Source organism: Suricata suricatta, chromosome 9, assembly GCF_006229205.1.
Source record: "Suricata suricatta isolate VVHF042 chromosome 9, meerkat_22Aug2017_6uvM2_HiC, whole genome shotgun sequence".
In the NCBI taxonomy this organism is placed as follows: Eukaryota; Metazoa; Chordata; class Mammalia; order Carnivora; family Herpestidae; genus Suricata; species Suricata suricatta.
The window spans coordinates 75,828,444-75,840,171 of NC_043708.1; the positions used below are offsets into that span (position 1 = coordinate 75,828,444).

An 11,728-nucleotide genomic window follows, 5' to 3' on the forward strand; every position below is an offset into this window, starting at 1 on the left:
GCCTCAGCTTAAGCATTCCTTTCTAGGGAGCTTTCCCAACAGAGAGGTTATAGACTCAGTGTATGTCCAGACAGTTCTCTGTTGTAGCACTCATCACGTTTTATTGTTACTACAGATCTATTTGCCTATTTCCCCCTAAAGCGTGAGCTCAAGGAAGGCAAGGACATTTTCTGTCCTGTCCCTTAGTTTCCTCACGGCGAATCCAAGGTTTGTTAAATATGTATGGGGATTGGGGCGCCTGGGTGGCTCAGTGGGTTACATGTCCGACTCCCGATTTCGGCTCAGGTCAGGATCTCATGGTTGTGAGATGGAACCCAGTGTGGGGCTCTGTACTGACAGTGTGGAGTCTCCTTGGGATTCTCTCTCTCTCTCTCTCTCTCTCTCTCTCTCTCTCTCCCTACTCCCCCTCCCCTGCCCCTCCAGTGCTCACAAGCTCTCTCTCTCTCTCTCTCAAAATAAATAACATTAAAAAAATATATGTATGAGACTGAAAGAGCTGAGGCTGTGAGGCTGTGTGCACAGTGAGCCTCTCACTTAGAGCAAAGGTTGGGACTGGACCTGGGTTCGGTTCACAGGAAATCCAGTGGACAGAATCCCTAACTTTACCAAAGCCCAACTTAGTTTATGCAGATTATGATGCCAACAATCCCAAGACAAGAATCAAGAGCACAAGGTGTGTGACATTTGGCCAATTGCTTAATGCCTATCTATCTCTCAGAGCTTTTGTGAGGAGCAAAGAAAAGTGTAGGAAAGTACACAATATGAGTGTCCAGTTGTGGAGACATAGAAGAAAAGGGGTCATTTCTACAGGGCTGAGGTTGGGACTAAGAGGCCACATTCTGTTTCCTATTTTCCCCACTTCAAGCCATACGTCTGGTCCAGTCAGTGCAGTCAGTACAGTGGAGTCCTCATCAATCTCCACTCACCACCACCATTATCTGGCTGATTAATACAGTTTGTGTGTTATTGCAAGGGAAAGGGGAGGGGGAGAGAGGACGACGCAGCAGCATTTGCTGGGGTAAGAATGTGGTGGATCTGTCTAAAACACTTTCCAGATTCCACATTCTCTAGGGGATAATTTTTCTGCTGGTATTTGGAGATCTCAAAATTAAATACCTGTCCCAGAACTGCCATCTCCAAGGTGACAGTGCTAGAAATCTCCCTTGGCTTCTTAACATGAGAGGTTTTAAATAATAGTTGCCTTAACGAAGTACCATATGGATAACATTTTAGGACAGGTAGTCAAATGGTGGAAGAAAAAAAAATCAATTAAAAAAAACAAGTGAAAGTCTTTTACAATATATACATCTACCAAATCATCACATTGTGCACCTTAAACTTATTCAAAGTTATATGTCAATTATATCTTAATAAAACTGGAAAAAATAAAGAATTAGGATTTCCAGGTATAGCAAATAAAAATATATGGGACATACATTAAGAAATCATTTATTATTTGTATCTGAAATACAAATTTATTAAAAAAATGTTTTTAATGTTTATTTATTATTGAGACAGAGAGAAACAGAGCATGAGTAGGGGAGGGGCAGAGAGAGGGAAACACAGAATCCATAGCAGGCTCCAGGTTCTGAGCAAGCTGTCAGCACAGAGCCCGACGCAGAGCCTGAACCCATGAACTGTGAGATCATGACCTGAGCCAAAGTTGGGAGCTCAACCGACTGAGCCACCCAAGTGCCCCTCTGAAATACAAATTTAACTCAGTGTCCTTTTTGTTATTAGGCAACTTTTAATAAAAAGCATCTCCTTTTCCCTTAGTTTTGTTCTAATTATTCTATAGTGTTGGGAGCTATTTGAACTCACTGGTAGAGTGAAAATTCCTGGTAAGGGTACGGCAAGTTTGCACGGTCTCTTGCCCCCAAATAGCTCCCCAAACTTTCATTTCTGCTTGAGCACCAAACCTGAGTGTTTTACTAATTAGAGTCAGGAGCTGGCTGTCCCCCCGCCCTGTCCCTGAGATGTGACCGCACCTGGTCAGGGAAAAGATAAGCAAGTAAACTAGATGCACCCTAATGCAACACATAACTTTCCCATAAGCAATAGGGATAACTGAATACCTTCTGGGCCTGAATGCCTTTGTGATAGTCACTACTGCATAAAATGTATCTATCATCTTTGGGACTATGAGAGCAAGCAGATCTCCTGAGAACTTGTCTTTCTGGGAACTTCCTCTTAGAGTGATAACAGCCTAATGACCCTTACTCATAAAAAACTGACCTTTACTAAAGAATGCTGTTCGCCTCTTGGTTAAAGGTCGTTTCCTTCAGGTTTTGCGAAAATACCTATGACACCTTGAGTGCCTGTGGCTAAAATTGTAAAACTTATCCATTGGAAATCATTTACTGCCCTTTCTTGTCCTTGTACCTTTGGCCATAAATAAACCTTGAGAACCAGACAAGACGGAGACGCCTGCCAGATGGGCAGCCGTGCTTGTCTGGGGATCAGAACGAAAACGCAAGGCTCGCCGCCTCTCTCTTTGGCCTGCACTGTCATCCTTCGGGGGACCCCTGGACCTGCAGGAGCTGGACTCCGGCACTATACTGGAAAAAAATGTTCTTTAAAATATTCATTCTATAGTATCACTGCTTATATGAGTTGAATGTTATCATTTCATGTCTTTAGAATTAATTTCCCTTCAAAATAATCACTCTTTTTTACTCATATTTTCACATAGGAAATTAAGATTTAATTAATCTATTCAATTATTTCATGTATTTTGGGGGGGAGCTCTTCTGTGTCTTTTTTTATAGGTCACCCTTTATTTTTTTATTTTATTTATTTACTTATTTATTTTCCTTCTGTGTCTTAACCTTAAATCAGTTAGGATTTTGATCATTTTGGTCACTTTATTGTATTATAGTTCAGTACCATTGATTAGTATGTATTATTTGAAGGCAAATAAATGGCACTGCCTTTCATTCATTCTGCTTTGCACTCAGTGGAATTGTTTTTTATTCTATTGTTATTTTATTTGAAAGAGAGGGCAAAAGAGAGAGAGAGTGCTAATAGGGGAGGGGGCAAAAGGGGAGAGAGAATCTTAAGCAAGTTAAATGAACAGCACAGAGCTCAATACGGGGCTTGATCCTACGACCCTAGGATCATGACCTGAACCAAAATCAAGTCAGACACTCAACTGACTGAGCCAACCAGGTGCCCCTATATTATTTTAGTTGTTATTGAAAGTTTCATATGTATACAAAAAAAGGAGTGTTTTTATGAACTTCCATTTATCAGCAGCCAGCTTCCACAATGATCATTCCATGGCCAGTAGTACTTTATCGACGCCTTTGCCCCTTCTGCCCCACCACTGCTTCTCCAATTATTTTAGAGCAAACCTCAGACATCAAACCACTTCATTGGTAAATATTTCAGTATGTATCTTTAAAAAGATAAAGATCCAGAAAATATATCTGCAATACTATAATCATACCTAAAACAATAATAGCATCTTTTTACTATTATTAAATATCTAATAAGGGTTCAGATTTCTGATTGTCTTGTAATTTTTTAAATACATTGTGTATATTTTTATACTTGTGTATTTTTGTGTGTGTGTGTGTGTGTGTATTTTTTTTGAATCAGAGACTAGAAACCAAAATCCCTCTGTTGTAATTTACTGATAGGTTTCTCCCTCCCCTATTTATTGAGGAAACTTAGTTATCCAGTTGAGTCTTCTACATTCCAGACTTAAAAAATTGTATCCCCATAGTATTATTTAACATGACTTTATGTCTCGGTACTTCTTATAAAGTAGTTGGATATGGAGATATAATCAATTCAGGTTAAATTTTTTGGCAAGAGTTCTTCATAGATGGTGGTGTGTGTTATAGGTCAACTTATGAAATGTACTAGGTCAACTTATAAGATATCAGAGAGTTTACTGTATATAAGTTCGGTTTAAACTCCAGTTCTGGTGAATAATTAAATATTGGGCAATCTGGAAAGACCCTAAGAATGTAACTCGATAAGGAACATTGTAACCTAAAGTTTAACTTGTTTTTCAAAATTCTGTTAAATAACCCCACCCCTCTACTAAGACCTGGCTGAAGCAAAATCCACAGGTGAAAGTCACCTGATCACTGTCTCTCGCCGTATCTTAGGTGTCTAACTATGATTGGTCATTCTAAAGGGACAAAGAACCTTAATATGATAGGTTCCCGCCAAAACTAACGTCTGTGTATTACAATGTAATTGGCTACCAAGGAATGCTGTGAATTGTAATGGGTTAACTAAATGATGACATGTTCTGTCCATATAATCTCACTGCCCCCTTTGTTCGGGGCCATTCTCTGCTCCTTAACACCAGGGAGATCAGGTTTGGCCCCGCTGTAATAAAAGCATGCAGCCGTGAAGAAAATTATGCCTCGCTTCTATTCGGCGTTGGTGGTCTTTTCTTAATCACCCCGCAACAGCGTGTATTATGAGGTATATACCACACAGTTGTTGCTCTTTTTGTGATATCAGAAACCATTGATAATCATTGCCTAGATCCATTATTTAAATTTTTTAAAAGTTTATTTATTTTGAGAGAGAGAGCCAGCACATGCATGTACGCACAAGCAGGGGAGGAGAAGAGAGAAGGACAGATAGAATCCTAAGCAGGCTCTGTGTTATCAGTAAAGAGCCTGGTATGGGGCTCAAACTCACAATCTGTGAGATCATGACCTGAGCCAAGATCTAGAGTTGAACACCTAACCGACTTCGCCACCCAGGTACCTCCCCCCCAGACCCATTATTTAATTAGAAGTCTGCAAAATGGTGTACTACTACATTATCCTTTTTCTATTTGTTATTAAGAAATAATCAATTATTTTGTTTCTATGAAGTACATTTCATAAGGCTAAGTTAGTACAATAGTTCAGTCCCCTGGAAACAGACTTTGTGGTGAAGATTGCCTGTCAGAGGTGGGCACCATATGATGAAGTTTTTGGGGGTGATAGTGGGGTTCACAGGGTCCAGAGCTATTGGGCACAGGGACAGGACCCCTGGGCAGAATAAGCTACCCCAGGACCATAAGGAGAGAATTGGTATAGACTATGGAGTTGGGTGAGGTCAAGTCCAGGGGAAGTTTCCAGTGAGATTTTCATATGCAAAGAGGACTCCCAGGATACTGGAGGCCTAGCTATGGTCAAGCTCAGGTTGTTTCCCCTCTAGCAAATCATTAGCATTACGACAGGAGAGAGTTCCTGGAGAAAGGTTTTACTCTGCCAGCCTCAAGTATTTGTCAATGGAGTGCATGTTATAAGGAAGTTTAATTTTATCTGCCATTTCCTTCTACCTTTGTTTCCCACATCAAGACACTTACGAGGGAGAGTGCTAGGGAACAATCCCTCTGAGTGAGGAAAGCAGAGGCTGGCTGAGGGAGAGGTTGGACAGTGAAGGAGTTGCGAAGGGAGTACTCACCCAATCCCACAGGAAGCTCTGAAGCTGGTAATGTTACGGAACCTGGTCAGGATCACCTAGCGGAAGAACCAAGCTGCACTTGGAGATCTTGGGAGGCAGGAGGTTTATTTCACACCGGCGAGCTCAGAGGAGGTCACTCTCCAGAGGTCTGAATCCCGAGCGTAAGCAGAGGGAACAATTTATAGTCTGTTACTTCCGCATTCCGCATTAGTAGTAATTTGGTGCATCAGGCAAGTGGGGTAGGAAGAAGAACGGAAAGGGGAGCCTTCAGCCAGGGACTAGAATTTCCCTATCAGTCCTGTTGGCCATTTATAACAGATTTTTCCCTATCGGGAAAACTCTTCAGAATTGAGGCTGTGCCTTTGTATTTCCATCCCACCGTTTGTGGGCTGCCTCTGGATTGAAAATATAATCTTGGGTCAGACAACAACTTTTACCCAAAGGCAATTCCTTGGGAATGCTCAGCTGGGAACCCTAGCAGTAGAAGCTCCAGGCAGCTAACAAGGGTCTCAATTTGAAGTGGGGGATCAGGGGGATGCACTGAAGTATTCAATACAGAAAAGTTAAAAGCTTGATTCTTTCTCTTTATTTACCAGATCTAAGAATTATGAACTAGTTCCTTAGCATCCTCCACAGGTAACCACCGACATCAACTCATGGATGTTAACATCATTGATGTGTTTGCAATGTATTACAGCAATTTTTTTTTTTAATTTCTACCTTTTGCCAGGAGAAACTTCCTCAAGTTGGCCTGTGAACTCTTCAATATGACTGTTTTTGATAGCTTCCTTATTTTCCTGATGACAGACTGTTCAGTCTCAGCTAGTACAGTTCCTGCCCCAGACCTGTAAATTACCAGGGAGAGATCATGTTCAGAGGCCACAACTGGGCTAGGAGTGGTGCTCCCTGCTGCCAGATTGGCTATTGCTCGGCCTTTACAGCAGAGGAAATACACAATTTCCTACAAAGAGAAATGCGTCACGAATTCTTCACTGGCTAGGATTTAGGATTACGACAGGGAAAAGATAGGAGAGAATAGGCAGAAAGGGAAAGTCTAGGGTTTGAAGGTCCCTGGGTGGGGAAAAACCCATATTTTAAAACATTTCTTCTGGGAATGTCTGACCTCAAGCAAACTCCCTCAGACAGTATAGTTCTTGAGAACAAGAGGGACTTCCTGTATTCCCCCTGAGGTTTCCCTCAGGAATTTGGCAAACAAAAGAGCTGACTACAAATAGGTAGACCTGGGGCTGGGGTTGTGGGGGGAGATGGATGACTCACAAGGAAAGTTATGGCCATAGACCACCCCTCATACAATGGAAATGAGCCAATCAAAAAGAAATAACTAGGCATTTAGAGTTAACTAATCAATAAAAGTAGAACCTGAGAAAGAACAAGGGGAAGGAAAGGGGCTGACCCAAACCCTATAAAACAAAGTCCTTAGTCTATACATAGTTGCGGGCATTCACTTTCGAATGCTCCCTCTCCGTAAAGAGAGCTTTCATATTATTCTTACTTTCTAATCTTACACTCTAATAAACTGTTGCTCTCTGCTCGTTTTAGTCTGCATCCACCTCTTCATTCTCTGACGCGGTGAGACAATGAACCCCCGGTATTGAGGGAAAAAACCCTGCAGCAATTACAGGGGTTTACTAAGCGTGCTCAGTTTTGTGTTAGTGTCTCTTTCCCTTCGGAAATCCTCGTGTTAGCTAAGAAGCAATGGGAAATTACTCAAATCAGAGAGGAAAAGCTATCAGCAGAAGGGAAGAAGGGAAAGGACAAAAGCAGGGAAGGATTCCAATTAGGTGTCCTGCTTGATAGCCCCTTGTTAGGTGTGTCACCCTTGATAGCTCCTTACGTGAGTCAGTCTGAGCCAGACTGGAGCTGAGGTTCAGCTCAGAAGCGTCGCTGTGTTATCCAAAAGTTACCTTTAGCTCATTACTGTTATGCCCAGATGGTAATATTGTCCCCAAAAACCAGAGACCACCAGGGAGACCGAGTCACGCATGCAAAAGCAAAGGGCATTTACTACAGGCTTAAGCTCGCCGGGCTTAAGCTCGGTCTCACAGACTTCACCAGCGCAGTGGGTCCGTGCTGAGAGCCCCGAACAAGGGCTGAGCAGGGGTTTTATGGGGTTTGGGAGGGGGAGTTACAGGAAGTTGTGACACAGGTACAGTGATCCAATCATTATCGCATAACAGCATTGGCAACAACTTTAACCATACAGTTTGTTTAGCGCGTTCATTACTTTTTGTGGGACCCAATCACAATACTTAGAGTAGTTTTGAAATTAACCAATTACAGAGCGAGCCCAGGATCTTGTTTGGCGACTAACAGGTTAACTTTAACATTAGGCAACAGGGTCCTATCTATAGTTTCTATCTATAGGCCTCACCCTTAGGAATGTGGAGGGTGGTTGCTGGTTAAGCCAAAGTCGGAGGCCCCCCAAATGCAGTTTTTATTTTTATTTACTTATTTTTAAAATTTTTTAACGTTCATTTATTTTTGAGAGACAGAGCATGCATGGGGGAGGGGGGGGGCGGGCAGAGAGAGAGGGAGACACAGAATCTGAAACAGGCTCCAGGCTCTGAGCTGTCAGCACAGAGCCTGATGCAGGGCTCGAACCCAGGAACCGTGAGATCATGACCTGAGCCGAAGTCGGACGCTTAACTGACTGAGCCACCCAGATGCCCCCAAATGCACTTTTTAAATTAATGGCCTTGATTAGTGACTCAAGGCTTAAATTTTTTTTTTCTAAGGATTAATTTTGATTTCCAAATTGGTCCTGTTTCAGGGCTTCCTTGAGGAGGACTTTTCTTACCTTTTGACTATTTGGGCTATAGATTTCCCTATTCTGTTTTTTCTTTTAGGTTTTATCCTGCTTTTCCCTCTAATAGTTCTTGCAACTTTCTGGTCTGATACTAGCTCCTTGTCGTCTGGCTATGTTAATAATGATTATTATTTAATTATGGTATCATTATTAATTAATCATAGTATTAATTATAGTACTACGATGGTTTCAAAATGGGAGATTGAGCACATGCATCTACCTCCATTTGTTCCCAATGTCATTAAAATTCATAATGTTAATATACACGGAAAATATTTTTTTCCAGTAAAAAAATAAAATCTAAAAAATCTTCAAAAGTTGAAAGTTCATTTTTGTTTATATTTTCCTCATACATCTACTTGTATTCAATTTTGCATTTACTTAGGAACTCCAAGGTGCCACTGATGGCCTTTTGGGGTGATGGGGGTTAGGAGCTGATGGCCAAGAAAGAATTCTTGAAGACAGCTTTGGTGCAAAAAAGGTGATTTTATTAAAGCATGGGGATGGACCGAAGGCAGAGAGAGCTGCAGTGGGCTGCTGACAGGTGACTAACTATATGCTATGGAATTAGGGGAGGTGAAGACAAAAAGGAGGTCTTCAGAAGGACTTTGATATGCTAAAGAGGATTCCTAAGATGCCTGAGGCCCTGCTATTGTCAAGCTAAAGTTGTTTTTCCTCTAGTAAGGCATTAATATTAGGACTGTAGCGGGTTCCTGGATAAATGTTATACTCTGTATTTGCCTCAAGTGTTTGTCAATGGGCTATAGGTTATAAGGAAATTTAATTTTACCTGCCATTTCCTTCTTGCCTTTGTTCCCCTCATCGCTATTGTAAGAGTTGCCATGGGAAGGCAACTGAGTGGCCACTTTGCTGTGGAGAGCTGCGTGCATTGACAACCCCCACCTGCAAACCTGGAATGATCCGAGCCATTTGAAAAGCACCAGCGGCCATTTTATTGCAGGTCAGATAATAGTTCCAGGCACCATCAGGGACTGACGACCCCCACTCTCCAATCTGGACTGTCTCAAACTGGAATGTCTCACCATGGAATTCCAGCATCCCCCACCCCACCGATGTGAACAGCCAATTGAATCCTGCCACTGTCCAAAGATGCCCCTACTTGGCTATCGGCCCACCTGAGCTCAAACCCAGAACTTTTGCACCCATAAAACACCTTGCTCTCCTATACCAGGTGCGACTTCCCTGACTCCCCACTCCAGAGTCACGGAACCTCGCCCGGGAATTGCAGACTCCAATAAAGGCCTTCTTGGCTCCATAACTTGGTCTCTGTCTTTCCTCTCGCCTCTGTCTCCATCTATCAAACCTTACAACTATGGAGGGGAGGGTGATCCTAGGGGCTACAGGAAACTGAGTCTATAGATTTCTGGAGATTAGGCTATTGATAAGATTGCCTTTTCCTATAACTTACTAAGATATTTGTAAACTGATGAAGCTGCATGTCCTGCAGGGCAATTATCTGTACCAGTTAACCATTCTTCCCCCTCTGCTCTGTTCTCGGGCAGCCAGGAGAGCCTGAAGAGTATCACACATACCCCACCTGGGGAGGGGGTGCTAGCATGTGCTGTGCCCTCAGCTGGCCTTATGGTCGGAGGTCACCATGAACTGTGCTCTCTGGCTTGAGTTCTGACTCTTGGCCAGATTGCTTAACTCACTATTGGAAGTAATGACAGAGATGTGTCTGACCTCAGATACACTTTTTTTTCCCATAATGCTTGTTTGACTGGTGGATATCTTAGAAGGTTGGAGAAGGCATAGCTGGATTGCAAAGCTCAAGTGATGATTCCTTCATTTTCAGAATCAGAGTGTATTAACTTAATCTCATATTAGGAGACAGTAACCTTATAGGATATATGACAATAATCCTTATAGGATAAGTGGATGTCCTTCAGATGAAGCTGTTCTATTGATGTGATTTGAAGTGTTAGTGTTCAGAGCCACTGGCCCAGAAAGAATTCTCGAGACATTTTTGATTCAAAAATGGTGTTGATTATAGCACAGGGACAGGACCCTGGGCATAAAGAGCTGCACTGGGATTGTGAAGAGCAATTGGTTTTATACTTGGGAGCTGGGGTCGGGAAAGGTGAGGGAAGTTTCCAGAAGGACTTTCATATGTTAAAGAAGACTTACTGGACCCTGGAGGCCTAGCTATTGTCAAGCTAAGGTTCTTTTTCCCTCTAGCTAGGCAGGAACATTAAGACAGTTGGGTGTTTCTGGAGGAATGTGCTTGTCTCAAATATTTTTCAGTAGCTGCAAGTTATAAGAAAATTTAATTTTATCTACATTTATTTTGCCTTTGTTCTCCACATCACTATTGGTGCGGGGAAATACAGGTTTGGGTTGACGGAGAGAATTCAAGGAAATGATGCATGGGCCAGAAGTCTCACCAGCTGTTTTCATTCCATCAAATGATAGAACAAATGCACATGTTCTTATGCTGACACCTGAACACCTTGAAAAGAATTTCTTGGAAGAGTGAGGATCTTAATGTAGAAGACAGTTTAATAGCTTTCTCTAGAATTTGGAAAGGTTCGCATCTATACGGGCCATAGATTCTTATCCAGGAGATGGGTTCAATAGCTAATAGCTTCTCCCAGTACTTTCTAGCCCCAGGAGTCAGTAATTTAGTGTACATAAGTAGAGATCTCCTTGCCATTTTGCATTGAATCTCAGAATAAATAGGTAATAGCATATCTATATAACTTGCTAACATGTCATTTAGGCCGCCTGAGGGCCATAGTAAATTGCTCTGCCACCTTTTTAAGTGAATATACAAATGCTAAGCATCAGTGATGAGATCATCCTGTATTTTATTTTATTATTATTCCTCCCCTCTGGTGCTGGGAAATGAATTGCTTACGAGAGAGAAGGAAGGATTGGCTTAATAACTTGTAATCAGATATGCCACACACCAAATGTGAATTTCCTTTTCCCCTATTTTAGCCATCTTTTATCCCAAGAAGAACAATTGAATCTCAAAGATGGGAAGGGTGGAAGTAATCCTTGAATGTAAACTGCCCACAAGAATTAGACACACGTGAGAAAAAATCAGGGAATAAACTTGTGATTGGTGACTATCCTACCATTCTTTCTAAAGAGTACCAAGGGACAACTAACAATAATAACATCAACACACATCTTACTGTTCTAAATACTTATTACTAATAACTTACGCTTAAAACAACTTCATGAGGTAGGCATTGGTATTATCTCCATTTTGGATGAAGGAGCTGAAACACAGGAGTTAAGTGATTAGTCCTCCGTCACACATAAAGTACCAGATAGTATGCTAAACTGCCTCTAATTTAATACTGATTTCCTGACTGTATTTGAGTTTGTTCAATACTATGTTTCTAGGGAAGACTTAATCAGTTTTTGCAAAAACATGGCATTCAGTCCAATTTCAAATTAGGAAGACTCTGGCTCAATCCTTTAGTCTCTAAGAGTCCCTCAGAGCCTTTA

The 11,728-nt window shown here is 41.8% G+C and overlaps 1 protein-coding gene across 1 annotated transcript in view; it reads right to left on the reverse strand.

Moving 5' to 3' along the window:
- ZNF770 (zinc finger protein 770) overlaps nucleotides 1-11,489 on the reverse strand; it is a 47,430-nt gene extending 35,941 nt beyond the window's left edge. Inside the window, exons 1-3 of the mRNA XM_029951859.1 lie at nucleotides 11,440-11,489; nucleotides 6,142-6,266; nucleotides 5,422-5,569 (exon numbers count right to left, since the gene is read on the reverse strand). The gene's annotated coding sequence lies outside the window, so the exon portion shown is untranslated. The remainder of the gene's footprint in view (nucleotides 1-5,421; nucleotides 5,570-6,141; nucleotides 6,267-11,439) is intronic.
- Nucleotides 11,490-11,728: the final 239 nt, after the last annotated feature.